Consider the following 27134-nt stretch of genomic DNA (forward strand, 5'->3'; position numbering starts at 1 on the left):
CAATGATAAGCCACCCGTTGGCATATGTCGCACCTACCACCCGACATTTGGCGCCCACCGTGGGGCCAGGTGCACCGTCGTCCGGAGACCTGTTCTGGACAGGAACCCTCTTCCTCCCCCGTGAGCGTAGCCAGCCCGGCACGCCTGATGGCGCTTGCCACGACGCGTTGCAAGGCGTCACCAACGCCTGCGCAATGAGCAACCTCGCTGATCTCCTCGACAAGACCCTCATCTCCGATGAGCTCACCTCCGACGTGGGCACCGACCACCTTGTCAACCTCCTCGGCCGACTCCATGTCTCCGGCGAGCCTGCTGTGGACTTGGAGTCGGTTGGCTCCACCGACCCGATGCCTGTCGACTCCGACACGGCCTCATTCAACACCTTCCCCACCAACGTCACGATCTACGACGACCCGCTTCCCCGAGCCGATGGCTGCGACGCTGTCACCACCGAGGTGATGGTCATCATCCACAACGGCGCAGCCGACGAGAGCGCCCATGACGCCCCGCACGCGGCGGTCCATGACTTGTCCATCCCCCTCCCGGCCGACGCCGACGCTGAAGCACTGGAGGCTCGCCGCCTCGCCCTCCTCGCGGAGGGCCGGAAGTTGGTTTCCATGAGACGCCTCGTTGAGGCCCACCGACGCAAGGCCGACCGCGCCGCCTTTGGCACGCCGCCCCCAGGCGGGCCTAGCCGGGCCGGCATTGTCAGACAGCGCGGCGCTGTCGTTGCCGACACGTTAGGAGTCAACCGCCCAGTCTACGCCACTCCACTCGAAAACCTGCGCGCCGCCTAGGCGGCCGTAGACGAGCTAGACGGACTGGGGGTCGAAGAACTCCCCAATGACCCGACGCATCCAGCAGCTGATCGATGCAGCCGTGCAGCGGCACGAAGTCGACGCCCACGCGGAAATCCCTCCCCCGCGCCGAGATCACGGCACGACGTCCCGGACACCGACTGCTGGTAGAGACCGCGCGCGGCGCGAGAAAGAGCCGGCTGCCAACCAAAGCCAAACCCGGATCTCCATCGAGCGAGATGCAGAAGGCCACCCTCGGGCCGTGGAGTGGCGGGGCAACCCGCCTCCGCCCCGGCCCTGTGGAGAGAGATATCCCACCCCGCCGCCTGTTGTGCATCCGACTCTTAGCGGCCGGCTAGGTCGCCGTGAAGGAGTCGGCAAGAACGACGCCCGCCATCGGATCGACCGCCTGGCGCGATCCCTGGCGCTGGAAGAAGAAGACGATGTCGGTCCGCCTTGCTTCGACACCCGCATCCGCGACGAGCCCTTCCCCAAAGGGTTCTCGCTCCCAAGAGACACGCCCAAGTACAACGGCTCCGTGAAGCCGGAAGATTGGTTGATTGACTACTCCATGGCGGTTAGCATAGCCAGTGGCAACAGGCGCGTTGCCGTGAAGTACGTGCCCCTCATGCTGCAGGGCACGGCGCGGACCTGGCTCAACAGCCTCAAACCACACAGCATCAACAGCTGGCTAGATTTCACAAAAGCTTTCGTCCGCAACTTCACCAGCACCTACAAGCGGGCTCCCAAGCCCAGACAGCTCTCCTTGTGCGTACAACGCCCCGCCGAGTCCACCCGCGACTACCTCACGCGTTGGGCCGAGCTCCGAAACTCTTGCAAAGGGGTGCACGAGGTACAAGCCATAGAATACTTCATTGCCGGGTGCCGAGAAGGCACCCTCCTCAAGCACAAGCTTCTCTGCGATGAGCCGACTACCCTCGACGAGCTTCTGGACATAGCGGACAAGTACGCCACCGCCGACTCCTCAATGAAGACCGAGCTCCGGGTAGACGCGTCCAGGAAAGTACTCAACCCGGCGCCCAAGACGCCGGCTGGGGATTCCGGCCGACGCCCCCACTCGAACGACCACAAGCGCAAGGGCCCCGCGCCGCCTCCCGTCAGCCGGCAGGTGGCCACAGTCGAAGACGTGCCACCCAAAGGGCGGCCCGCGCCCAAGAAACCCAAGGGCGGCAGGCCGGCATGGCAGCCGGCCTTTTCCTACGAGCAAACTCTCGACGCCCCGTGCAAGTTCCACAGCGGCGCGAAGCCGTCCAACCACACAACCCGGAAGTGCCAATGGCTCACCCGAATCTCTAAAGGCGAAGGGCTCGCACCGCCTCCGCCCGCCGGTCCGCCGCCTCCGGCTCTGCAGCCGCCGGCCGCTCGGCCCGCAGTCGGAGCCGTGCACGACGAGTTCCCCGATGAGCATGCCGCCTATATCATCTTTACAAGTCAGCCCGAAGACCGGCGCAGCAAACGCCGAGAGCACCGAGAAGTCAACATGGTTGCTGCCAACCCCGCCGAGCACATGCACTGGTCAGAAAAACCTATCAGTTGGAGCCGGACCGACCACCCAGAGGTGATGCCGTCTCCCGGCTCTTATGCGTTGGTTTTGGATGCCACCCTTGCAACGGACAGACGCGCTGCCCGATTCTCCCGCATGCTGATAGACGGCAGGAGCAGCATCAACATCCTGTACCGTGACACCATGGAGAAGCTGAATCTCAAGACGAAGCAACTCATGCCTACTCGGACTGTGTTCCACGGCATCGTGCCCGGCCTGTCCTGCGCCCCCATTGGCAAGATCAAGATTGATGTACTTTTTGGGGACAAGGAGCATTTCCGCCGGGAAGCGATCTGGTTTGAAGTGGTGGACCTAGAGAGCCCTTACCATGCATTGCTTGGCCGACCTGCCTTGGCCAAGTTCTTGGCAGTTCCCCACTATGCATACCTCAAGATGAAGATACCAAGCACCAAAGGCGTCATCACCGTAGCCAGCGATTACAAGAAGTCCTCCGAGTGCGCAGCAGCTAGCAGCCGGCTGGCCGAGTCCCTTGTGATTGCCGAAGAGAAAAATATGTTGGACCGGGTCATGGCCATGGCCGGCAAGCAGTCGGCCCTGTCCCCCGATCCCAAGGAGTATGATGCCCAAGGATCTTTCCAGCCGGCCAAGGAGACAAAGAAGATACCTCTTGACCCCGAGCACCCAGAGAGGTTTTCCGTCATCGGGGCAAACCTAAACAGCAAATAGGAAGGCGAGCTCGCCGACTTCCTCCATGAGAATCGGGACATCTTTGCATGGTCCCCCAAGGACATGTCGGGTGTTCCGAAGGAATTCGCCGAGCACAAATTACACGTCCGAGAAGACGCCAAACCAGTCAAACAACCCCTCCACCGACTGTCCGAAGAGAAACGCAGGATTGTGGGAGAGGAGATAGCCCGGCTTCTGGCAGCCGGCTTCATTATGGTAGTTTTCTTTCCAGAGTGGCTCGCCAACCCGGTCCTCGTGCTAAAGAAGAACAACAAGCGGCGCATGTGTATAGACTACACGAGCCTCAACAAGGCCTGCCCCAAAGATTCCTTTGCCCTGCCAAGGATTGGCCAAGTGATAGACTCCACGGCCGGATGCGAGCTGTTGAGTTTCTTGGATGCTTACTCAGGATACCACCAGATAAAGTTAGATCCGGCTGACCGCCTGAAGACCGCCTTCATCACGCCATTCGGAGCCTTCTGCTACCTGACTATGACATTCGGCTTGAGAAATGCCGGTGCCACTTTTCAGCGTTGCATGCAGAAGTGCCTCCTCAAGCAGCTCGGCAGAAATGCTCACGTCTACGTAGACGACATTGTGGTGAAGACGGAGAAGTGTGGCACCTTGCTGGAAGACCTCAAAGAAACATTTGAGAACCTACACCGTTTCCAAATAAAGCTCAACCCCGAGAAATGCGTGTTCGGAGTGCCAGCCGGCCAGCTCCTAGGCTTCCTGGTCTTCGAACGCGGCATCGAATGCAACCCGGTGAAGATCAAGGCCATTGAGAGAATGGAAATTCCCACCAACCTTTGAGACATCCAGAAGTTCACCGGGTGCTTAGCCTCCCTAAACCGCTTCATCAGCCGGCTCGGAGAGAAAGCTCTCCCCCTCTACCGCCTCATGAAGAAGACCACTCACTTCGAGTGGAATGACCAAGCTGACCAAGCTTTCCACGAGCTGAAGAAGACGCTGGCCACACCGCTAGTCCTGGCAGCGCTGACTGAGAAAGAGCCCATGCTCCTCTACATTGCCGCAACCAGCCGGGTGGTCAGCACCGTCATCGTAGTCCAACGCCCAGAAGAGGGCCGAGCCCAGCCGGTCCAGAGGTCGGTGTACTATTTGAGCGAGGTACTGTTCGCCTCGAAGCAGAAGTACCCGCACTACCAAAAGATGTGTTATGGCGTGTACTTCGCCGCAAAGAAGCTGAAGCCCTACTTCCAAGAGCATCCCATCACGGTCGTAAGCACCGCCCCGCTGGCCGAGATCATAGGCAGCCGGGATGCATCCGGCCGGGTGGCGAAATGGGCCATCGAGCTGGCCCCTTACGCGATCTTCTACCAGCCTCGCACCGCCATCAAATCCCAAGCATTGGCCGACTTCCTCGTCGACTGGGCTAAGACCCAGTACCTGCCGCCGGCTCCTGACTCCACTCATTGGCGCATGCACTTCGATGGGTCCAAGATGCACACCGGCTTGGGAGCCGGCATCGTCCTCACCTCTCCCAAAGGCGACAAGCTCAGATACACGCTGCAAATCCACTTTGCCGCCTCCAACAATGTAGCCGAGTACGAGGTGCTCATACACGGGCTCCGGCTTGCCAAAGAGCTCGGCATTCGCCGGATCCTATGTTATGGCGACTCGGACTAGGTGGTCCAGCAATCATTCGGCGACTGGGACGCCAAGGACGCAAATATGGCAAGCTACCGCTTCCTTGTTCAGCAGATCAGTGGGTATTTTGAAGGATGCGAGTTCCTCCACATACCGCGAGCCGACAACGAGCCAGCCGATGCTCTGGCTCGAATAGGCTCCACCCGGCAAGCAATACAAACCGGCGTCTCTCTACAATGCCTCCTCAAGCCGTCTATCAAGCCGTCTCCAGAGTCCGATTCCATATTCGTGCCGCCTGACCCCGACGCGGCCGGGTCCGGCTCGAAGAGCCAAGCAGGTGACCCGGGGACTTCGATAGTCGGCCCAGGCACATCAGCAGGCGGCTCGGGGACTTCCGTAGTTACGCCCGACCCGGGGACTGCCTCACCCGGCTCGGGGACTGCGGTAGTCGGCCCGGAGACTACACCAACACAACAGGCGGCAGCCGACTCCAGCATTTCACCGCCCATCCTGCCTGCCCTGGTCGCAGTAGCCGTTTTGGCAATAGAAGAAGTCGCAGCTCCGTCATGGGCTCAATCCATCCTCAACTTCCTAATAAACCAAGATCTGTCGGCTGACGAAGTAGAGGCAAGACAAGTCCAACGCCGAGCCGGAGCATACACAATCGTCAATCGAGAACTCATCAAGCGCAGTGTCACTGGAGTCCTCCAGCGATGCATTGAGCAAGAGAAGGGCATTGCAATCCTCAGAGACATCCACCAAGGAGAATGCGGCCACCATGCGGCCTCAAGATCACTCGTCGCCAAAGCCTTCCGCCATGGTTTCTTTTGGCCGACTGCTTTGGATGACGCCAAGGAGTTAGTTAAACATTGCAAAGGGTGCCAACTCTTCAGCTCCAAGCAACACATGTCGGCTTCAGCACTCAAGACCATTCCCCTCACTTGGCCCTTCGCCGTTTGGGGACTGGACATGGTGGGCCCATTCAAGACGGTGCGCGGCGGCATGACACATCTGCTTGTCGCCCTGGACAAATTCACCAAATGGATTGAAGCAAAGCCGATCAAGAAGCTGAATGGGCCGACTGCCGTCACATTTATCGCAGATATAACAACTCGGTACAGCGTGCCACACAGCATAATCACCGACAATGGCACGAATTTCGCCAAGGGAGCCTTGGCACGTTTCTGCGCAAGGCAAGGCATCCGCTTGGACCTAGCGTCCGTCGCCCACCCACAGTCAAACGGCCAGGTCGAGCGAGCCAACGGCCTCATCCTTTCTGGCTTCAAGCCCTGACTGATCGTACCACTGGAGCGTTCAGCCGGCTGTTGGCTCAATGAGCTGCCGGCTGTCCTCTGGAGTCTGCGCACTACACCAAACAAGTCAACCGGCTTCACCCCTTTCTTCCTCGTGTATGGTGCCGAGGCGGTCATCCCAACTGACATCGAGTTCGGCTCGCCTCGGGTAACCATGTACACGGGAGCGGAGGCCAAGGAAACATGAGAAGACGGCGTCGACCTGCTGGAAGAAGGTCGGCTGTTAGCCCTCAGCTGGTCCGCCATCTATTAGCAGGGCCTACGCCGCTACCATAGCCGGAAGGTCAAGCCAAGATCCTTCCAAGAGGGCGATCTTGTGCTCCGACTGATCCAGCGAACAGCCGGCCAGCACAAGCTCTCGGCACCTTGGGAGGGCCCCTTCGTCATCAGCAGAGCCTTAGGCAACGACTCCTACTACCTGATCGACACGCAGAAGCCGAAGGCATGAAAGAGAGACGACTCCGGCAAGGAGTCAGAACGACCATGGAACGCCAACCTCCTCCGAAGGTTTTGCAGCTGAAATGCAGTATGTATCACGCTAACTTTTGTACTAAGTAGGAGACAATAGGCCCTCCGAGGAGAGCTCGGGGACTGCCATCTTTTATCTATGAATGAAGAGTATCATGCTTATGACCTTGTCATTACATTTACTTGTTCCGTTCGGCACCGGGTTCGACAAGTCGGCCCGGGGACTGGCCGACTGGAGTTATATTAGAAGTCCTACCCGCGGTTAGACAAGTAGTGTGCCGGCGCCCAAGCCTTCTCTTGCCAAAAGTCGTAGTTCGAAGAACCAGCTGTCCGGCTGGCAAGAGTTAAAGGCAGGAAAGGACGCCCACACGAAAAACGGCTAGGGACTAACGGACTAATATAACAAAAGCCGGTTTCTCTCCCACCACCGACCGACTACCAGAGTAGCCGACCGGCCGGCTTCCATTCACTTCACTTCAATTCAAGAAAGCTCGAGTACTTGCCTCCCCAAAAGGGGAAGGCGGCAAAGGAAATAGCCTAAGGATAAAAAAGCATACGTGAATGGAAACCAAACATGCACAAGTTAATATTTACAAAAAAGACCTTCAAAAGGCCAGCATTCAACATAGTTTGGATACACCCCTAGTGGGTGGAACTGCGGAAACTTAACAAAATTGTTCAGAAGGCAACAAGCAGGAAAAAAACAAGGACGGCAGATTAAGCCGGTGGAGCGAATGACGAGCCGGGCAGGTCGGTGGAGACGGAAGTGCCGGCTGGAGGAGTGGCCGGCTGGCGAACCTCGGCATGATCACCGCCTCCCGCAGAAGGTGCGCTTGCGCGTGCCTCGTTGCTGGAGGCACGGTCAGGCTGAGGCTGGCTGGTTGTTCCACCGGCCGGCTCGATGTCTTTGTTTTCCTCTCCTTCGTCATCTTTGCCTTCGTCGCTGGAGGCGATCTCTTCTGCGGAGTCTTCACCCGCCGCTGGGTCCAGCCCGAACCACTCCTCCGGTTGGGCAACGCCGTCATCATTAATCTCGGGAGCAAAGACACTGATGTCAGTACATTCAGCGATTGTCGATGCGCGCTGAGCGATAGCCGGCCGCACCTCCGCTAGCTCTTCGTTGGCCTCCAGCCGCCAGGTGCGCAGCTGGTCCAGGTTCAGCCCTGGATACCAAGCTCGGACGAACTCCAGCGCCCGTCCAGCTCCAAGCCGGGCCGCCAACGCCTTCCAAGCCTCGAAGCGGCCAACCGCAACCTCCAGCCAGTCGGCAGTCCGACTCGGGGTGCGGGGAATCGTCTCGCTTGGCCAGAGGGCGGCCAACACCTACGCTCCGACGCGCTGGAGGCGGCGGAGCATACGATGAGCCGACTGCAGCCGCGCTTGGACCGCCAAGAGTTGCTCTTCGAGCGACCGACTCGCGTCCGGCGTGACTTCAGCCCCCGCCTGGCGGCGCGCTTCGCGATGGGCCTCGATGGTTTGGGCGGCGAAGATGGAGTAGCCAGGAAAGTTGTCTGCACAGAGAATAAAAAGCAGCTCAAGTCAGAACACAAGTCAGGCGGCAAGGGGTAGGCAAGGAGCGAGGAAAGCGGCTTACCATCGATCAAATCCTCAATACGGCCAAAGCCTTCATTCAGCGCTTGCCTGGTCTCGGCCTAGCCCGCCGCTTCAGTCTCGAACTCGGCCTTCAGGGCGGCTTCGTTATCCTGCGCCTTCTTCAGAGCCGCCTTGTGGCTCTCCTCCTGGTCAGCCAGCTTCTTGGCCATGCGGTCACGCTCCAGGACCAAGGCGTCGTACTCGGTTTCCTTAGCGCGAAGGGCGGCCTGCGCCTCGCTGAGCTGCCCCCTTAAGTCGGCATTGGATTCTGCGAGCACGAAAGACAAAAGAAAAACCAGTAAGGTGAAGTCGTCAGGAAAGATCCGACCCGACTGCTCAACAGTCGGCCTGAATCTCGGGGACTACACCCAGTGGTTGCGCTGACGCGCCCCCACAGGAGATGAACGAAACCAAGTACGTACTCCGGCTGCTGATCAGGTATTCGGTTCTTCGACCCAGCTCCTGAGCCTGGGAGTTGAAGGCGGCAGCGCGGAGGTTATCATACTCCTGGAAGGTTAGACAGGAGGCGAGAATAAGGTAGTCGTCAAGGAAGATCCGACCCGACTGCTCAGTAGTCGGCCCGAATCTCGGGGACTACACCCAGTGGGTGCGCTGACGCGCCCCCATGGAAGAAATCAAGAGAACAAGACAACCAAAGATAGAAGACTCACCCGGATGACGGCCCGTGTCGCAAGGAACTCCTGGGTGTATTGCTGCAGCGAGGCGGCTTGGGCCTGAAGCCGGTTCTGAACCTCTTGGGCCGCCACATTCAGCTCGCCCGTCCCGCCGCTGGGAGTCCACTCGGACGTGCCGGTGCTGGCCGCCTCCAAGGCCTCCGCCGTCCGGCTGGCACCCGTAGCTCGATGCGGCTCCGGCACAACGGTGCCTCCCCCTGCGCGCCGGCGCATTGCCGGCTGCACCTCGAGGCCGGCTCCTGGTTCCGGCTCACCCCCGGCCGGCTGCTCTGGCGCCGCAGCCGACTGGCCTCCTTGGCCCGCTCCGGTTGGCGCTGCCGGCGGCGCCCCCTCCATGAAGATCACGGAGTCCTCCCTCCGCTCCATCACCGGCGGTTCTTGCTCGACCTCCTCCAGCGGAGGCACAGGAATGTTGCGGGCCACGGCGTGGAGGGGGATGGCTAGCAGCGGAGGCTGGTTGTGCGAAGCCTCCGCCTCCGTCTCCGCAGCTGCCGCCTCCGCCCGGCCTTGGCTGCTGCATCGGCCCGCTCCTTCGTCGCCTGGGCGGCCCTTCGCTCCGCCGCCTCCCGCTCCTCCCGCACCTCTCGTGTGTTCCACTCCGTGGCCTCCCTGAGGTCGGCGCGGGGATCCACGCGGCGGGAGCCCGAAGACCCTCCAGTCGGCCCGACTACGGAGCCGCCTGGACCCCGCTCTAGAGAAAGCGGCGCCCTGTCCGGCGAGCAAAGAAAGGTTTAGAAGAGTTTTCAATCGAAAAGAACAACAAAAAATATGTATCCAAGCATTCGACGACTTACGCTGAGATCGCCTGCGGCTACTTCACCGCCTTGCGGAAGCGGGCCGCCTTCGCGGCCGCCTCATCTCGTTTGGTCGCCGCTGTGGAAGCCTTGGACTTCTTCGGCCGGCTGCCGAAGAGGATCGACATGGCCCGGCGCTTCTGGGCGCCGCCACCAGCAGCTGGCACGGCGGACGAGGTCGCGCCTTGATGATCAGGCGCGGGCTAGCGGCGCGGGGCGACTTCGACCTCGGCATCATCCGGCCAGTCCTCGAAGCCAGCCATGAGCCCTGCGCCTCCGGCCTCGTCGCTTTCCCCCACGATGGCGTCTTCCATGGCAGCCGCTCCCAAGTCCGGGTCGTCGGCGTCGTCCACCGTGCGGTCAGGGACGAGCTGGCGCTCTATCCCTGCGGCCCCGGTCGTCGGCGGAAGGAGAGGGTTCTGCTAGGGGCAAACTGACTGATCAGAGGCCGGCTATCATGAGGCCGGCTACCAAAGGAAGAAAAGAAGAAAGAACTTACGGCAGGCGGAGGGTTGGCGCGGGAATACGGCTCCTTGCCGTATCGCCAATCCTCGGAAAGCTTGCAGTTGGAGATATAGTTCACCATGTAGGAGACCTCCGCATGAGGCATCTCCCTGGTTCTCAGCCGGCTTGGGTCGAAGCGGCCGCTCATCTGACAAACCATGTGAGGCCGGCTTTGGAGGGGAAGAACCCGGCGCTCCACGAAGGCGGCCACCAAGTCGGCTCCGGTCAGGCCCTCCGACTAGATCATCACCCGAAGCCGGGAGACAGCTGCGTTCCCGGCCTGAGACAACGACCTGGCCTGGTAGCTCCACGAAGGTCGCCTCCCAGCCGGCGGGCCGGCTTCATAAGCCGGCAGGTTCACATAATCGCCTTTTTGCGTGACATTCTTCACGTAAAAGTATGACTTCTGCCAGAGCTTCACCAACTGGATCAGCGGGATGGGCGGGAACGGGTTGTTCTCCTTTGCCCGCCTCATGGCAATAAAGGCTCCGCAAGGGGCGGGCACGCCCGCGACGACGGTGCCGAGCTTGCTTTAGAAGAATTCCGCCCAGAGCTCGAGCGTGGGGAGGACCCCAAGGAAGCCTTCGCACAGCGTGACGAAGGGCGACAGCAGCATCACCGCGTTGGGCGTGAGGTGATGCGGTTGGAGGTTGTAGAATTCGAGGAAGGCTCGGAGGAACCCGCTCGCCGGAAGGCCGAAGCCGCGCAGGCAGTGCAATTGGAAGATCACCTGCTCGCCCTCCTCCGGTGCCAGCGAAATCTCCTTCTCCGGCGCTAGACGAACCCGAACGAAGTCCTCGCCGGGCAGGCGTCGTGTCTGGCGAAGGAACGCGACGTGGTCCTCATGGACATTGGAGCCATCCCACGAGCTTGACAGCGCCATGGGGCAGCGCGGCGAGAAGCAAGATGATGCGGCGGTGGAACGGCGCGGCAAAGAGTTACTGCGGTGGCGGGAAGGAGAAGAAGGAAGATGAGAGGGGCGGAGCGAGGGAGAGCGTGCGAGCCTCTGCCGCTCCCCTCCTCCCCCTACTTATAGACCGCGCGGCGGAGCCGAGGGAGCATGGCATGGGGGAATGTGGGAATCAACTGTGCCCACTCCCCCACGTCCCGCGATTATTACGCCCTAATGGCATAATAAAACGCTACGGGAAGGCGAGCGGTCCGCATCGGACGCAGAAGATCCACGCTCGGGCCGAGGCCTAGTACTGGCGGGCCCGGGCCTGCGGCGGCATCCCGTCGTGGGCGTGCACTGGCAGGGTTTCCTTGCCATGTGGCCCGCGGGATGGCCTGCGGACAGCTCGCAGGTCGACCACGTTCCCGCCTACGAGAAACGGAGCCCTCCGAAGTCGGCGCGCACAAGCAAAGCCGGCCCCTCAGGATAGGAAGCTAACCAAGCTTCCCGTCCCTTTATCAGCCTCGAAGCTCGCTCAGCTTCGGGGACTACTGTCGGAGTAAGTGACCACGGGTAGCCTAGCCGGCTCCCCCTGGCCTTTCTGAAAATATTACGAGCCGATCCGGCTCTCAAGAATCAAAGACATGGGGCCTCCTTCCCCTGGCCGGCTGTCTCTCAGGCCGGCTATCCGAAGGCGGCCCGACTTCAGCCCTCATGAAGAAAGCCACGGGAGGGCTGGCTCAGAGGAGCCGGCTGCGAGAAGGCCGACTCAAAGGAGCCGGCTCCCATAAAGCGCTCGAGATCGTACCCTCGAAGTCTGCACCCACATAACAGCGATGTGACGGGGCGTGGCTACAGTAAGGCTGGCCACCCCCGAATCCCGGAGCACGCCTGGCACAGTGCATCGTACGGGTGGCCATGACCCGTCCGGCGCAGCACTGTTGCCACGTTGACCCTGATGTCATCCATGACGGGCTGCCAGTACGGCCCACGGGCGGTGGGCCCCTTCGGACAGAGAGACACCCGAAGGCGGCCAGATCTCCCCCAGTCGGCCCAAGATAGGGCCGGCTCCCCACAGCCGGCTTGCCACCTCCCTCGAAGAAGACGCCCCATTAAGGAGACAAGACGCGGAGGGGCTATAGTGATCGCCTGCCGGACGGCAGCACTGTAGCCACGCTTACCTCGGCGAAGCCCTCGTCACCAAGATTGAGCAACAGTAACCAGCCACTGACAAGGCCCTAGACAGTGGGGCCTGCCTGTCGACCCAGGAGCCGGTAGCCGAAGGGACCCACCAGTCGGCGGGCCCCAGCAGTCGGCGCGGAAGCTGGCGAGCATAGACACAGACGGCTGGGCCCCACGCCCAACCGGATTACCATTTTACCCCCGAGGGGTAGGCCTATTTAAACCCCCCCGGGACACCCATGCAAAGGGTTGACTCCTGCTAGTTTTAGACACCACGTAGGGAGGAGAAGAGAGCAAGCAGAGCCCTTCTCCCTCCTCTCGCCAAACAGCTCAAGGAGCATCGTGTAGCTACTTGTTCATCGAATGATCATGCGGAGACCCCGCAGAGCAGCAGTAGGGGTGTTATCTCCACGGAGAGCCCCGAAGCTGGGTAAGATTCACTGGCGTGCATGTCTTTGCCTCATCCCGTTTCCAGGCACCGGTGATGTTTTACTGGCTCCCACAATGATAAGCCACCCGTTGGCATATGTCGCACCTACCACCCGACACATACCCTTATCTCCCGCATTACATTATTTTCCATTTGCCTCTCGTTTTCCACTCCCCCACTTCACCATTGTCGTTTTATTCACCCTCTCTCTCTCTATCCTCCCTCTCTTTCTCTATTTGCCGTTTTATTTGCCCGTTCCTTGTTTGCTTGTGTGTTGGATTGCTTGCTTGTCTCGATGGCTCAAGATAATACTAAATTGTGTGACTTTACCAATACCAACAACAATGATTTTATTAGCACTCTGATTGCTCCTCTTACCGATGCTGAATCTTGTGAAATTAATGTTGCCTTGCTGAATCTTGTTATAAAAGATCCGTTTTCCGGCCTTCCTAGTGAAGATGCCGCTACCCATCTAAATAGCTTCATTGATTTGTGTGTTATTAAAAATAAGAAAGTGTGGATAATGATATTGTTAAATTGAAGCTATTTCCTTTTTCGCTTAGAGATCGTGCTAAAGCTTGGTTTTCGTCATGGCCTAAAAATAGTATCGATTCGTGGAATAAGTGCAAAGATACTTTTATCTCTAAGTATTTTCCCCCCGCTAAGATCATCTCTCTCAGAAACGATATTATGAATTTTAAGCAACTTGATCATGAACATGTTGCACAAGCTTGGGAGAGGATGAAATTAATGATATGTAATTGCCCTACTCATGATTTGAATTTGTGGATGATTATACAAAAATTTTATGCCGAATTGAATTTTGCTTCTAGAAATCTTTTAGATTCGGTCGTGGGAGGCACTTTTATGGAAATCACTTTAGGAGAAGCTACTAAACTCCTAGATAATATTATGGTTAATTATTCTCAATGGCACACTGATAGATCTACTAATAAGAAAGTGCATGCGATAGAAGAAATTAATGTTTTGAGTGGAAAGATGGATGAACTTATGAAATTATTTGGTAATAAAAGTGTTTCTTATGATCCTAATGATACGCCTTTGTCTACTTTGATTGAGAATAATAATGAACCTATGGATGTGAATTTTGTTGGTAGGAACAATTTTGGTAACAACCCGTATAGAGGAAACTTTAATCCTAGGCCTTATCCTAGTAATTCCTCTAATAATTATGGTAATTCCTACAACAATTCTTATGGGAATTATAATAAGATTCGCTCTGATTTTTAATCTAATATTAAAGAATTTATTACTTCGCAAAAGAATTTCAATGCTTTGATTGAAGAAAATTTGCTTAAGATTGATGAGTTGGCTAGGAACATTGATAGAATTTCTCTTGATGTTGATTCTTTGAAACTTAGATCTATTCCACCTAAGCATGATATCAATGAGTCTCTCAAAGCCATGAGAATTTCCATTGATGAGTGCAAAGAAAGAACCGCTAGGATTCGTGCTAAGAAAGATTCATTTATAAGAGCGTGTTCTTCTAGTTTCCATGATAATAAAGATGAAGATCTAAAAGTTATAGATGTGTCCCCTATTAAATCTTTGTTTTGCAATATGAATCTTGATAATTATGGGACTGAATATGATCCACCTTTACCTAGAAGGCGTTCCAAGAATTCGGAGTTTTTAGATCTTGATGCTAAAATTGATAAAAGTGGGATTGAAGAGATCAAAACTTTAAATATTGATGAACCCACTATTTTGGATTTCAAGGAATTTAATTATTAAAATTGCTCCTTGATAGATTGTATTTCCTTGTTGCAATTTGTGCTAAATTCTCCTCATGCTTATAGCCAACATAAAGCTTTTACCAAACATATCGTTGACGCTTTGATGCAATCTTATGAAGAAAAACTTGAGTTGGATGTTTCTATCCCTAGAAAAATTTATGATGAGTGGCGACCTACTATTCAAATTAGAATTAAAGATCATGAATGCTATGATTTGTGTGATTTGGGTGCTAGTGTTTCCACAATTCCAAAGACTTTGTGTGATTTGTTAGGTTTCCGTGATTTTGATGATTGCTCTCTAAACTTGCACCTTGCGGATTCCACTATTAAGAAACCTATGGGAATAATTAATGATGTTATTATTGTTGCAAATAGGAATTATGTGCCCGTAGATTTTATTGTTCTTGATATAGATTGCAATCCTTCATGTCCTATTATTCTTGGTAGACCTTTCCTTAGACAATTGGTGCAATTATTGATATGAAGGAAGGAAATATTAGATTCCAATTTCCGTTAAGGAAAGGCATGGAACACTTTCCTAGAAATAAAATTAAATTACCTTATGAATCTATTATGAGAGCCACTTATGGATTGCCTACCAAAGATGGCAATACCTAGAACTATCCTTGCTTTTTATGCCTAGCTAGGGGCGTTAAACGATAGCGCTTGTTGGGAGGCAACCCAATTTTATTTTTATTCCTTGCTTTTTGCTCCTGTTTAGTAATAAATAATTTATCGAGCCTCTGTTTTGGTTGTGGTTTTTGTGCTTAATTAGTGTTTGTTCCAAGTAGAACCGTTGGGAAGACTTGGGGAAAGTCTTGTTAATCTTGCTGTAAAAAACAGAAACTTTAGCACTCACGAGAACTGCTGCCATTTTTATTTGGAAAGTGATATTTAGTTAATTCTTTTTGAAGATGATTAATAGATAAATTCCTCACGTCCAGAAATTTATTTTAGAATTTTTGGCGTTCCAGATTGTGCGCTAGCTACAGATTACCACAGACTGTTCTGTTTTTGACAGATTCTGTTTTTCGTGTGTTGTTTGCTTATTTTGATGAATCTATGGCTAGTAAAATAGTTTATAAACCATAGAGAAGTTGGAATACAGTAGGTCTAAAACCAATATAAATAAATAAAGAGTTCATTACAGTATCTTGAAGTGGTCTTTTGTTTTCTTTCGCTAACGGAGCTTACGAGATTTTCTTCTTTAAGTTTTGTGTTGTGAAGTTTTCAAGTTTTGGGTAAAGATTTGATGGATTATGGAACAAGGAGTGGCAAGAGTGTCGGTGTCAAAACCGGCAGATCTCGGGTAGGGGGTCCCGAACTGTGCATCTAGGCAGATGGTAACAGGAGACAAGGGACACAATGTTTTACCCAGGTTCGGGCCCTCTTAATGAAGGTAAAATCCTACGTCCTGCTCGATTAATATTGATGATATGGGTAGTACAAGAGTAGATCTACCACGAGATCAAGGAGGCTAAACCCTAGAAGCTAGCCTATGGTATGATTATTGTATGATGAAGTTGTCCTACGGACTAAAACCCTCCGGTTTATATAGACACCGGAGAGGGTTAGGGTTACACAAAGTCGGTTACAATGGTAGGAGATCTTGAATATCCGCATCGCCAAGCTTGCCTTCCATGCCAAGGAAAGTCCCATCCGGACATGGGATGAAGTCTTCAATCTTGTATCTTCATAGTCCTGGAGTCCGGCTGAAGGTATAGTCCGGCTACCCGAACACCCCCTAATCCAGGACTCCCTCAGTAGCCCCTGAACCAGGCTTCAATGACGACGAGTCCGGCGCGCAGATTGTCTTCGGCATTGCAAGGCGGGTTCCTCCTCCAAATTCTTCATAAAAGTTTGTAAACACCAAGAGTAGTGTCCGGCTCTGCAAAATAAGTTTCCACTTATTGCCACAGAGAGAATAATATTAACACAAATCTTAATCTGCTGACGTACTCCGCAGCGTGACATCACACTACGGCCAAGCCTTTATTCAAATTGTTTTCACTTTTCCACCTCAGCGTGTTTTGCAAGGAGGTTTCCTTGGCACGTCTTGTCAAAGCAGAGATCGTGTCCCCTTTACTTACGGGATTCTCATCAATACGGACGTGGGTAACCCAATCGCGCCACTTATCACGGTGCTTGGGAGGCAAGCGAGTTTTACTAGGCTGGTGGGGACGCATAGTCGCGTCTGCCCATATAAGGGATAAGGATCCACCTTTTTACCCACGCCTTCTTCCTCCTTTGCCTATCCATCTTCTGCGCACCCGGGCTCCAGCGCCCAAGCCAGCACTTCCTACCTCAACCTTCTCCAACAATGTCCGGAGCGGGAGGCAAGTGGATGGTCTCCTCCATTACAGAGGGCCATGCCAAAAAGCTAAGGAAGGCCGGATACTTGTCCAAGGACATCGCGCACCGGCTTCCTGAGGAGGGGCAGCTTCTCCCCACCCCAAGGCCCCATGAGAGGGTAGTATTTCTTCGCCACTTCCTCCGCGGACTGGGTTTTCCTCTCCACCCATTTGTCCGCGGACTCATGTTCTACTATGGCCTAGATTTCCACGATCTGGCCCCGACCTTCGTCCTCAATATCTCGGTGTTTATCGTCGTGTGCGAGGCCTTCCTCTGCATCCGCCCCCATTTCGGCCTCTGGCTCAAGACCTTCAACGTCAAGCCAAAGGTGGTGCACGGCAACCAGGCGGAGTGCGGAGGTGCCATGGCGGGCAAAATAGCCAACGTCCTATGGCTCGAGGGCTCTTTGTGGAGACCTTGAAGGGGCGGCAGTCAGGGTGGTTTTACATCACCGAGCCACGCGATCCGAAGTGGATCGCAGCCCCTGAATTCCGATCCGGACCCCCTATGCGGCTCACGTCATGGAAGGAGACGGGCTTGTCGTGGGGCGACGAAGAAGAAGTGGCCGGACTACAAAAATGCATCCAGTCCCTGGTGAACAAGCAGCTCAAGCTTGTCAACGTAGTCCAGGTCATGCTCGTCCGCCGGATCCTTCCGTGTCAAGAACGGGGTTTCAATTTGTGGGAGTTCAACCCGGCGCAGCACCGAACTCTGAGCAGGCTCTTCGACACGATGTATGAAGATGTCTGGAAGGGGCTAACCAAAGGCGCCGAGGCTCCCACATCCGCCTCTGAAGACCGCGGATTCAGCTCGCAGCGTCCTGCTGGCGAGGTGATATATTTCCATCTTTTACAGGATGTTAAGTTTTTTTTCATAGTTTGACTCTATGCGGGATCTAAACTCCCTTACCTTTGACAGGATTGCCACGCGCAGTCCGGACTGATTAATTGTCTGGCTCCCTTGCCCGAAGACCCAGCCCCTGCTCTCCTAGTGAAGCTGCTGGTTCCGGCACCTTATGTGGTGCCGGAGAAGAAGGCCAAGAAGAAGAAGGCCACGGGGACTTGAAAGAGTTCCCGGAATATGGTGGTGTCGAACTCGTCGTCCGACGAGTCCGAGACGCACTCCTCCCGTGAAGATGAGGAGGAGGAAGAAGAAACCTCTCCCCCTCCAGCGGGGGAAGGAAAGAAGAGGAAGGCCACCCTAGTAGGGGAGGCCGAAGGGTCCAAGAAGAGGAAAACCCCTCCACCGGACTATGCCCCCGACGCCGACGAGGACGAAGAGGGGTGGCCGGACATTGCCCAGAGTCCGGCGAAATCGTAAGTGTTCGGATACCAGAGTAACTCGTGATATTCCTTTTGTTGCACAGCTTTCCCTAATGTCGAATATAATCATGCAGCCCGCCCAAGGACGGGCTCGATGAGTTGTCGAGCGGCTCCCTGGATTCATCGGACGTGAATTCGGTTCCGCCCACTGCCACCCCCTGTGCCGCGGACGACGCCGAAGTGGCGTCACGACAAGCTCCGGGGCAAGAGGAGGTGGTCCAGGAGGAAGCGCGAGGCGACCTCCCAGACTCCAGGAGTAAAGGGGACAAGACCCCCCCCAGGGCTCCAAGTCCGGCTTTAAGCCGGACACCGCGCCGGAATCGTCAATGCTTTCGGACCGTGGCAGGTGAAATCCTGACAAGAGGAGCAAGCCTATTGAGCCGGCGTGCTCCGTCCAGCCGGAGGCGCCGGACAATCTGCTGGAGGAGCTTGAGGGCGCCTCCATCGACGAGGAGCACCGTACCATCATGAGTACGATGGTCCAGAAGGTTCAGTCCGCCAAAAGCGGACTGACTGAAGCTTGTGCTAGCCTTCTAACAGGCTTCGAGGTAAGTAAAAAATATGTAAAAATATTACCGCATAGACAGTAGCCCCTGATGCTCTGTTTGGCGTTTGGAAAGAAAAGCCGAATTGAGGATCTATTAAATATCGCAGGAGTCTAACTAAAAAGGAGTCAATATACGTATGCAGGCTTCGCTGCTGGCCACCGTCGCACTGACTGCGGAGGTGGGTGCCCTGAAGCAGGGCCTCGAGCGGACCGAGCAAGAGCTCGGCCTTGCCAAACGGCAGCTCGAGGAGAAAGAAGGTAAGAGATACCTTATAGAAAAAATGCCTATAAGAAGGCGCAATTGCAAAAAATGACAGGAGTATACTGCTTATTTGTAGGGGCCATAACTGTGGTGGCGACCCTTAAGCAGGCGTTGTCCGAGGCCGAAAAGAAAGCGGCCATGGAGCGCACCGAGCGGGGGAAATTTGAGGCGCAGGTCGGCGAGGTGCGGCAAGAGCTTCAGGCTCTCATGAAAAAACATGAGACTTTGGAGCTCGACTCAAAGACGCGAGCGTCCGAGCTTGCTGCGGCCCTTAAGACTGCCGAATCTGCCAAGGACGAAGCCTAGAAGGCCCTCCAGGAATTGGATGCGGTGAAAAAGATAGCAGCGGGTAAGGCATTCTCTATGCAAAGCAGACATGTAAAAGTAAATGACTTGTTACTTACCCGGATCCGGAGCTCTCCAGGGGCATTCGTAAATCTTCCCCACAGCGTATCCGATGCCGCCGCATTCTACCGAGCCGAGGAAGGCAGCTCGACGGAGAAGGTGTTCTGGTCTCAGTACGCTGAGGCCGGACACCCTGTGCCCTTGAGCGATTAGCTGAAGCAGACGGTCGAGCTCCACAAGGCGGCCGAACAGGCCCTGAAGGGCTTCATAGTTCGGTTGTGGCCTCGAGAGGCCCTGCCTGGGAGCTACTTCTGACTAGTGCGGCGGCTGGTAGAGGCTTGTCCAATGCTCGAGGTCATCAAGCGCTCCGTCTGCATTGAAGGTTCCTGTAGGGCCCTTGCCCGTGCAAAGGTGCACTGGGGTAAGCTGGACGGTGAGAAGCTTGTGAGGGACGGGCCGCCGCCGGGGAAGGAGCATCGCAAGCCCGAGAACTATTACAAGGATGTTCTGGCTGGTGCCCTCCTTATGGTGGATGAATGCACCAGGGATGTAATTTTTGAATGAACTCGCTCGTGTTATCCTGTGCGCTGAAAACTTGTTCATATGCGCTAAGCAATGCTTGTTGAATTTAAAATATTACTTTCTGTGCGGCCGTTTATCGGAAAAAAAAATGAGAGATGGCCAGTCGTCGGCTTCTGCCCCCATGCCACTAGTGCTGGAGTGTTCAGGATAAACCTGAGCGCTCTTTTTCCCATGATTGGGTCCGTCGAGGGAGGCGCTCAGCACAACGAACAAGGCAATCGGACTATAATGCTTGAACACTCTCACTTAGCCATAGAACTCTATAATTTTAAATTTCGGCGAAGCCCCTAGTATTCGGAAGACCGAGTTCGGGGCACTATCCACACCTTGGCCGGACATAGCCGGTTCCTCGCTCGAAGCGGCATAAGTCTTTAAGGACTCGAAAAACCTCTCGAACAGCGACCGGTCTCTCGCCTCATCATGACAGTCAGTTTTAGCTTTCTCTACTGAGGTGCTCAGCCCAGCTCAACTGGGGCATAATCGCAGTAGTTCTCCTAGTGCTACCTTAGCCGATATAGCGGAACGTAAGGCACCAAAACATAGGAGCCGGGCAAACCCAACTATTGACCCAAATCATGATTCGGAGCCGATGCATATAGTGCTATAAGTTCGGGGTGCCGCACTTGTGAAAGTGTACGGACTTATCACGCCGTATTGATGGGTACTGAAGCCCCTGGCGTATTTTTGCCGTACCACGGTGTATGGATGCAACATGTTATTAATAAACATATATATAGAAAGAGGATAATGCAAAAAATAGACAAAAAGCTATGCATTGTTTATAGAAAGGCTGCTATGAAAGCGGAACGATACAAATAGTGCGATAAGCAAAAGAAATTGGACTATTTAACGTGTCCTGGCCAGGGGCAGGCCGCGGAATTGTACTAAAAACAGGTATACTGCTCGTAATAGAGACCACCTGGGAGTTCCATAATGCGGCGTGGCTTGTCTGCTTTCCTGGATCTTGCATCGTTTGCGCGGCAGTTGACTTGTCGAACGGGTCGTCCGAAGTATGGAGTCCTGAGAGTAAGGAAGAAAGAAAAAAGGAATCCGGCAGCCCCTAGTGCAGTTTAGGCCGTTTTTCGGGCGTGCCGTGATAGTGCCCCTTCCCCTGTGCCCATGGTATTTCAAGAGCGTAGTTATGTACGTGAAGCACTGGTTTTGCTATATCGCGAGGGCTGGGGTTGGGGCCGTATTGCTACGCTAGCTCGGAACATGCCAGGCAGTTTTGTTGTAGGGTACTCCGGGCGCGCTTGACAGTGTTCGGCTTTTTGAAGGCCGAACTAGAGAACTGCCTAGAGAGGCTACTTTGTACTTCTGCTGCGAGCGCTGCCGTGTGCTCCGCCGTTCGGAGGGAGCGTTCGGTGTTCCCGTTGACCGTGATTACTCCTCTAGGGCCTGGCATCTTGAGCTTGAGGTATGCATAGTGCGGTACCGCGTTAAATTTTGCGAATGCGGTTCGCCCGAGCAGTGCATGATAGCCACTACGGAACGGGACGATGTCGAAGATTAACTCCTCGCTTTGGAAGTTATCCGGAGATCCGAAGACCACTTCCAGTGTGACTGAGCCTGTACAGTTGGCTTCTACACCTGGTATGACGCCTTTAAAGGTCGTTTTGGTGGGCTTGATCCTCGAGGGATCTATGCCCATTTTTTCGCACTGTATCTTGGTAGAGCAGGTTCAGGCTGCTGCCGCCGTCCATGAGGACTCTTGTGAGATGAAATCCGTCAATGATTGGGTCTAGAACCAATGCGGTGAAGCCACCGTGATGGATGCTAGTGGGGTGGTCCCTTCGATCAAAGGTGATCGGGCAGGAGGACCATGGGTTGAACTTTGGGGCGACTGGCTCTATCGCATATACGTCCCGTAACGCACGCTTCCGCTCCCTCTTGGGGATGTGGGTTGCGTATATCATGTTAACCGTCCGCACTTGCGGGGGAAATCCCTTTTGTCCACTGTTGTTCGGCTGCCTGGGCTCCTCCTCGTTGTCGCTATACAGCCCCTTGTCTTTGTTTTCGGCTCTTAACTTGCCTGCCTGCTTGAACACCCAACAATCCCTGTTGGTGTGATTGGCTGGCTTTTCGGGGGTGCCATGTATCTGGCACAAGCGGTCGAGTATTCGGTCTAAACTGGACGGGCCCTGAGTATTTCTTTTGAATGGCTTTTTCCGTTAACCGGATTTGTAGCCTCGGAATCCGGCATTAACTACCGTATCCTCGTTGTTGTTGCTGTTAACGTGGCGCTTTTGTTTGTTCCGACGCGACCTGTCACTTTTGTCCTTGGTATTCGAATTACCAGGGTTCTTGGTTAAGTTATTGCTGCGAGCTAGCCAGCTGTCTTCTCCCGCGCAAAAGCGGGTCATGAGTGTCATGAGGGCTGCCATAGATTTCGGCTTTTCCTGTCCCAGGTGCCGGGCCAGCCACTCATCACAGATATTATGCTTGAAGGCCGCTAAGGCCTCTGCGTCCGGGCAGTCGACTATCTGGTTTTTCTTTGTTAGGAACCGTGTCCAGAATTGCCTGGCCGATTCCTCTGGCTGCTGAATTATGTGGCTTAGGTCATCAGCATCCGGTGGTCGCACATAAGTGCCCTGGAAGTTGTCAAGAAATGCGGCTTCCAGGTCCTCCCAAGAACCGATTGAGTCTGCTGGCAAGCTGTTAAGCCAATGCCGGGCCGGTCCCTTAAGTTTGAGTGAGAGGTATTTGATGGCGTGTAGATCATCACCGCGGGCCATGTGGATATGAAGGAGATAGTCCTCGATCCATACCGCAGGATCTGTTCTGCCATCGTACGATTCGATGTTTACGGGTTTGAAGCCCTCAGGGATTTTATGATCCATTACCTCATCTGTGAAGCATAGTGGGTGTGCGGCGCCTCTGTATTGGACTATATCACGACGCAGCTCGAAGGAGCTTTGTCTGTTGAGTTCGGCCCGGCCGGATTCATTGCATCCGGAGTGACGGTCACCGTCACGTGATGTGGGGCGCCTGCGTGATCCGTAGATCAATCTTGTTTGCCTTGCCTTGTCCTCCAGTATGTCATGCAGGTTGGGTGCATTTTCTCGTGTAGTATGCTTGACGCGGCGCCGGGGCATGGCTTGAGTGGAGGGCCGAGAGGCCTCTCTGTCGCAGTCACGAGGTGGCCGGTCGGCCATGTCATGCGCTGGTGATGTAGGTGCTTCCTCCTCTAGTGGGGGTAGCAGCCTGCGCTTTGGGTAGCTCTTGGAGGGGCGTTCGAGTTCATACTCTTTGGCCGCAAGGACTTCAGTCCATCTGTCAGCTAGCAAATCTTGATCAGCTCTAAGCTGTTGCTGCTTTTTCTTGAGGCTGCTTACCATGGCCATAAGCCTGTGTTTAAAACGCTCTTGTTCGGCGAGGTCCTCTGGCACGACGAACTCGTCGTCGTCGAGGCTTGCATCGTCTTCGGAGGGAGGCGTATAATCATCATCCTCAACCTCCTGGTCCGCTGCCCTCTCGTGAGGGCTGGCTTCTCTGTCCTCCTATTCTGAATCTTGCTAGAGGGGGTGTCCTTCGGCGTTATCCAGAGTAGCATTATCTCATGTGCCGGAATCACCGTTTTTGCTTTGGCGGGATTTAGAGTGGCGCCGCTGACGTCGGCGCTTGGGCTGTTTCCTAGAGGTATCGTCCCCGGCTATTTCATCGCCATCGCCATCCTTTGGAGTGTCCACCATATATATGTCATATGATGAGGTGGCCTTCTAGCGCCCTACAGGTGCTGGTTCTTGTTCGTCTGCTGCATCGTCATCCATGCCGTCGATGTCTTCGGAGTCGAAGTCGAGCATGTCAGTTAAGTCGTCGATAGTGGCTACGAAGTGGGTGGCGGGTGGGTTTTGAATTTCTTCGTCGTCCGCATCCCAACCTTGCTGACCGTGGTCCGGCCAGGGCTCTCCTGATAAAGAGAGAGACTTTAGGGAATTCAGGATGTTGCCAAAGGGCGAGTGCTGAAAGATGTCCGCGGCGGTGAACTCCATTATCGATGCCCAATCGGATTCGATCGGTAGGGGTGCGGGGGGCTCGGAGTTCGGAGAGGAATCCGGCTCCTCGGAGTCACGGGCCATGCGGAGTGCGGGGCTGGAGTTCGGCTCGATCGCCTCTAAGATCGCAGCCCCTGAGGCAGCGTCTAACCGCTGATCCTCGATCAGCGTAGTAGGCTCCGAATCAATGGTCGGAACCGATGCATGTGCGGCCTCCAAGGCGCTGTTCGGAGGCAGAGCTATATCATGCCCATCGAGACAGTGCAGCGCGCTTGGCTGTGGCTCGAATCCGTCGAAGATCAAGTCCCCGCGGATGTCAGCCGTATAGTTTAGGCTTCCAAACCTGACCTGATGGCCAGGGGCGTAGCTTTCGATCTGCTCAAGGTGGCCAAGCGAATTGGCCCGCAGTGCGAAGCCGCCGAAGACGAAGATCTGTCCGGGGAGAAAAGTCTCACCCTGGACTGCATCGTTGTTGATGATCGAAGGAGCCATCGAGCCTAAAAGTGACGACACAGAGGAACTCTCAATGAAAGCACCAATGTCGGTGTCAAAACCGGCGGATCTCGGGTAGGGGGTCCCGAACTGTGCATCTAGGCGGATGGTAACAGGAGACAAGGGACACAATGTTTTACCCAGGTTCGGGCCCTCTTAATGGAGGTAAAACCCTACGTCCTGCTCGATTAAATTGATGATATGGGTAGTACAAGAGTAGATCTACCACGAGATCAAGGAGTCTAAACCCTAGAAGCTAGCCTATGGTATGATTGTTGTATGATGAAGTTGTCCTACGGACTAAAACCCTCCGGTTTATATAGACACCGGAGAGGGTTAGGGTTACACAAAGTCGGTTACAATGGTAGGAGATCTTGAATATCCGCATCACCAAGCTTGCCTTCCACGCCAAGGAAAGTCCCATCCGGACACGGGACTAATTCTTCAATCTTGTATCTTCATAGTCCTGGAGTCCGGCTACCCGAACACCCCCTAATCAGTGACTCTCTCAAAGAGCCTAATCTTGGGGATGCCCATGGCACCCCCAAGATAATCTAAGGACACCTAAAAGCCAAAGCTTGGGGATGCCCCGGAAGGCATCCCCTCTTTTGTCTACTTCTATCGGTAACTTTACTTGGAGCTATATTTTTATTCACCACATGATATGTGTTTTGCTTGGAGCGTCTTGTATGATTTGAGTCTTTATTTGTTAGTTTGCCACAATCATCCTTTTTGTACACACCTTTTGAGAGATACACACATGATTCGGAAATTATTATAATACTCTATGTGCTTCACTTATATCTTTTGAGTTATATAGTTTTGCTCTAGTGCTTCACTTATATATTTTAGAGCACGGTGGTGGATTTGTTTTATAGAAACTATTGATCTCACATGCTTCACTTAGATTATTTTGAGAGTCTTAAATAGCATGGTAATTTGCTTAAATAATCATATATGCTAGGTATACAAGATTAATAATAAAATTCTCTTATGAGTGTGTTGAATACTATGAGAAGTTTGATGCTTGATAATTGTTTTGAGATATGGAGGTAGTGATATTAAAGTTGTGCTAGTTGAGTAGTTGTGAATTTGAGAAATACTTGTGTTAAAGTTTGTGATTCCCGTAGCATGCACGTATGGTGAACCGTTATGTGATGAAGTCGGAGCATGATTTATTTATTGATTGTCTTCCTTATGAGTGGCGGTCGGGGACGAGCGATGGTCTTTTCCTACCGATCTATCCCCCTAGGAGCATGCGCGTAATACTTTGCTTTGATGACTTGTAGATTTTTGCAATAAGTATATGAGTTCTTTATGACTAATGTTGAGTCCATTGATTATACGCACTCTCACCCTTCCATCATTGCTAGCCTCTCTAATACCGCACACCTTTCGCCGGTATCATACACCCACCATATACCTTCCTAAAAACAGCCACCATACCTACCTATCATGGCATTTCCATAGCCATTCCGAGATATATTGCCATGCAACTTTCCACCGTTCCGTTAATTATGACACGCTCCATCATTGTCATATAGCTTTGCATGATCATGTAGTTGACATTGTATTTGTGGAAAAGCCACCATTCATAATTCTTTCATACATGTCACTCATGAGTCATTGCATATCCCGGTACACCGCCGGAGGCATTCATATAGAGTCATATCTTGTTCTAAGTATTGAGTTGTAATTGTTGAGTTGTAAGTAAATAAAAGTGTGATGATCATCATTATTAGAGCATTGTCACAGTGAGGAAAGGATGGTGGAGACTATGATTCCCCCACAAGTCGGGATGAGACTCCGGACGAAAAAAAGAGGCCATAAAAAAAGAGAAAAAGGCCCAAATAAAAAATGAGAGAAAAAGAGGGAAGGGACAATGCTACTATCCTTTTACCACACTTGTGCTTCAAAGTAGCACCATGATCTTCATGATAGAGAGTCTCCTTTGTTATCACTTTCATATACTAATGGGAAATTTTCATTATATAACTTGGCTTGCATATTCCAATGATGGGCTTCCTCAAAATGCCCTAGGTCTTCGTGAGCAAGCAAGTTGGATGCACACCCACTTAGTTTATTTTTGAGCTTTCATATACTTATAGCTCTAGTGCATCTGTTGCATGGCAATACCTACTCACTCACATTGATATCTATTTATGGGCATCTCCATAGCCCGTTGATACTCCTAGTTGCTGTGAGACTATCTTCTCCCTTTTTTGTCTCCTCCACAACCACCATTCTATTCCACTTAAAGTGCTATGTCCATGGCTCACGCTCATGTATTGCGTGAAGATTGAAAAAGTTTTGAGAATGTCAAAAGTATGAAACAATTGCTTGGCTTGTTATCGGGGTTGTGCATGATTTAAATACTTTGTGTGGTGAAGATAGAGCATAGCCAGACTATATGATTTTGTAGGGATAACTTTCTTTGGCCATGTTATTTTGAAGAGACATAATTGCTTAGTTAGTATGCTTAAAGTATTATTATTTTTATGTCAATATTAAACTTTTGTCTTGAATCTTTCGGGTCTGAATATTCAAGCCACAATTAAGAAGAATTACATTGAAATTATGCCAAGTAGCATTCCACATCAAAAATTCTGTTTTTATCATTTACCTACTCGAGGACGAGCAGGAATTAAGCTTGGGGATGCTTGATATGTCTCCAACGTATCTATAATTTTTGATTGCTCCATGCTATATTATCTACTGTTTTGGACATTATTGGGCTTTATTATCCACATTTATATTATTTTTGGGACTAACCTATTAACCGAAGGCCCAGCCCAGAATTGTTGTTTTTTGCCTATTTTAGGGTTTCGAAGAAAGGGAATATCAAACGGAGTCCAAACGGAATGAAACCTTCGGGAACGTGATTTTCTCACTGAACCTGATCCAGGAGACATGGACCCTACATCAAGCAACCAACAGGGAGGCCACGAGGTAG

This window comes from Triticum aestivum, chromosome 1A, assembly GCF_018294505.1.
Source record: "Triticum aestivum cultivar Chinese Spring chromosome 1A, IWGSC CS RefSeq v2.1, whole genome shotgun sequence".
Lineage (NCBI taxonomy): Eukaryota > Viridiplantae > Streptophyta > Magnoliopsida > Poales > Poaceae > Triticum > Triticum aestivum.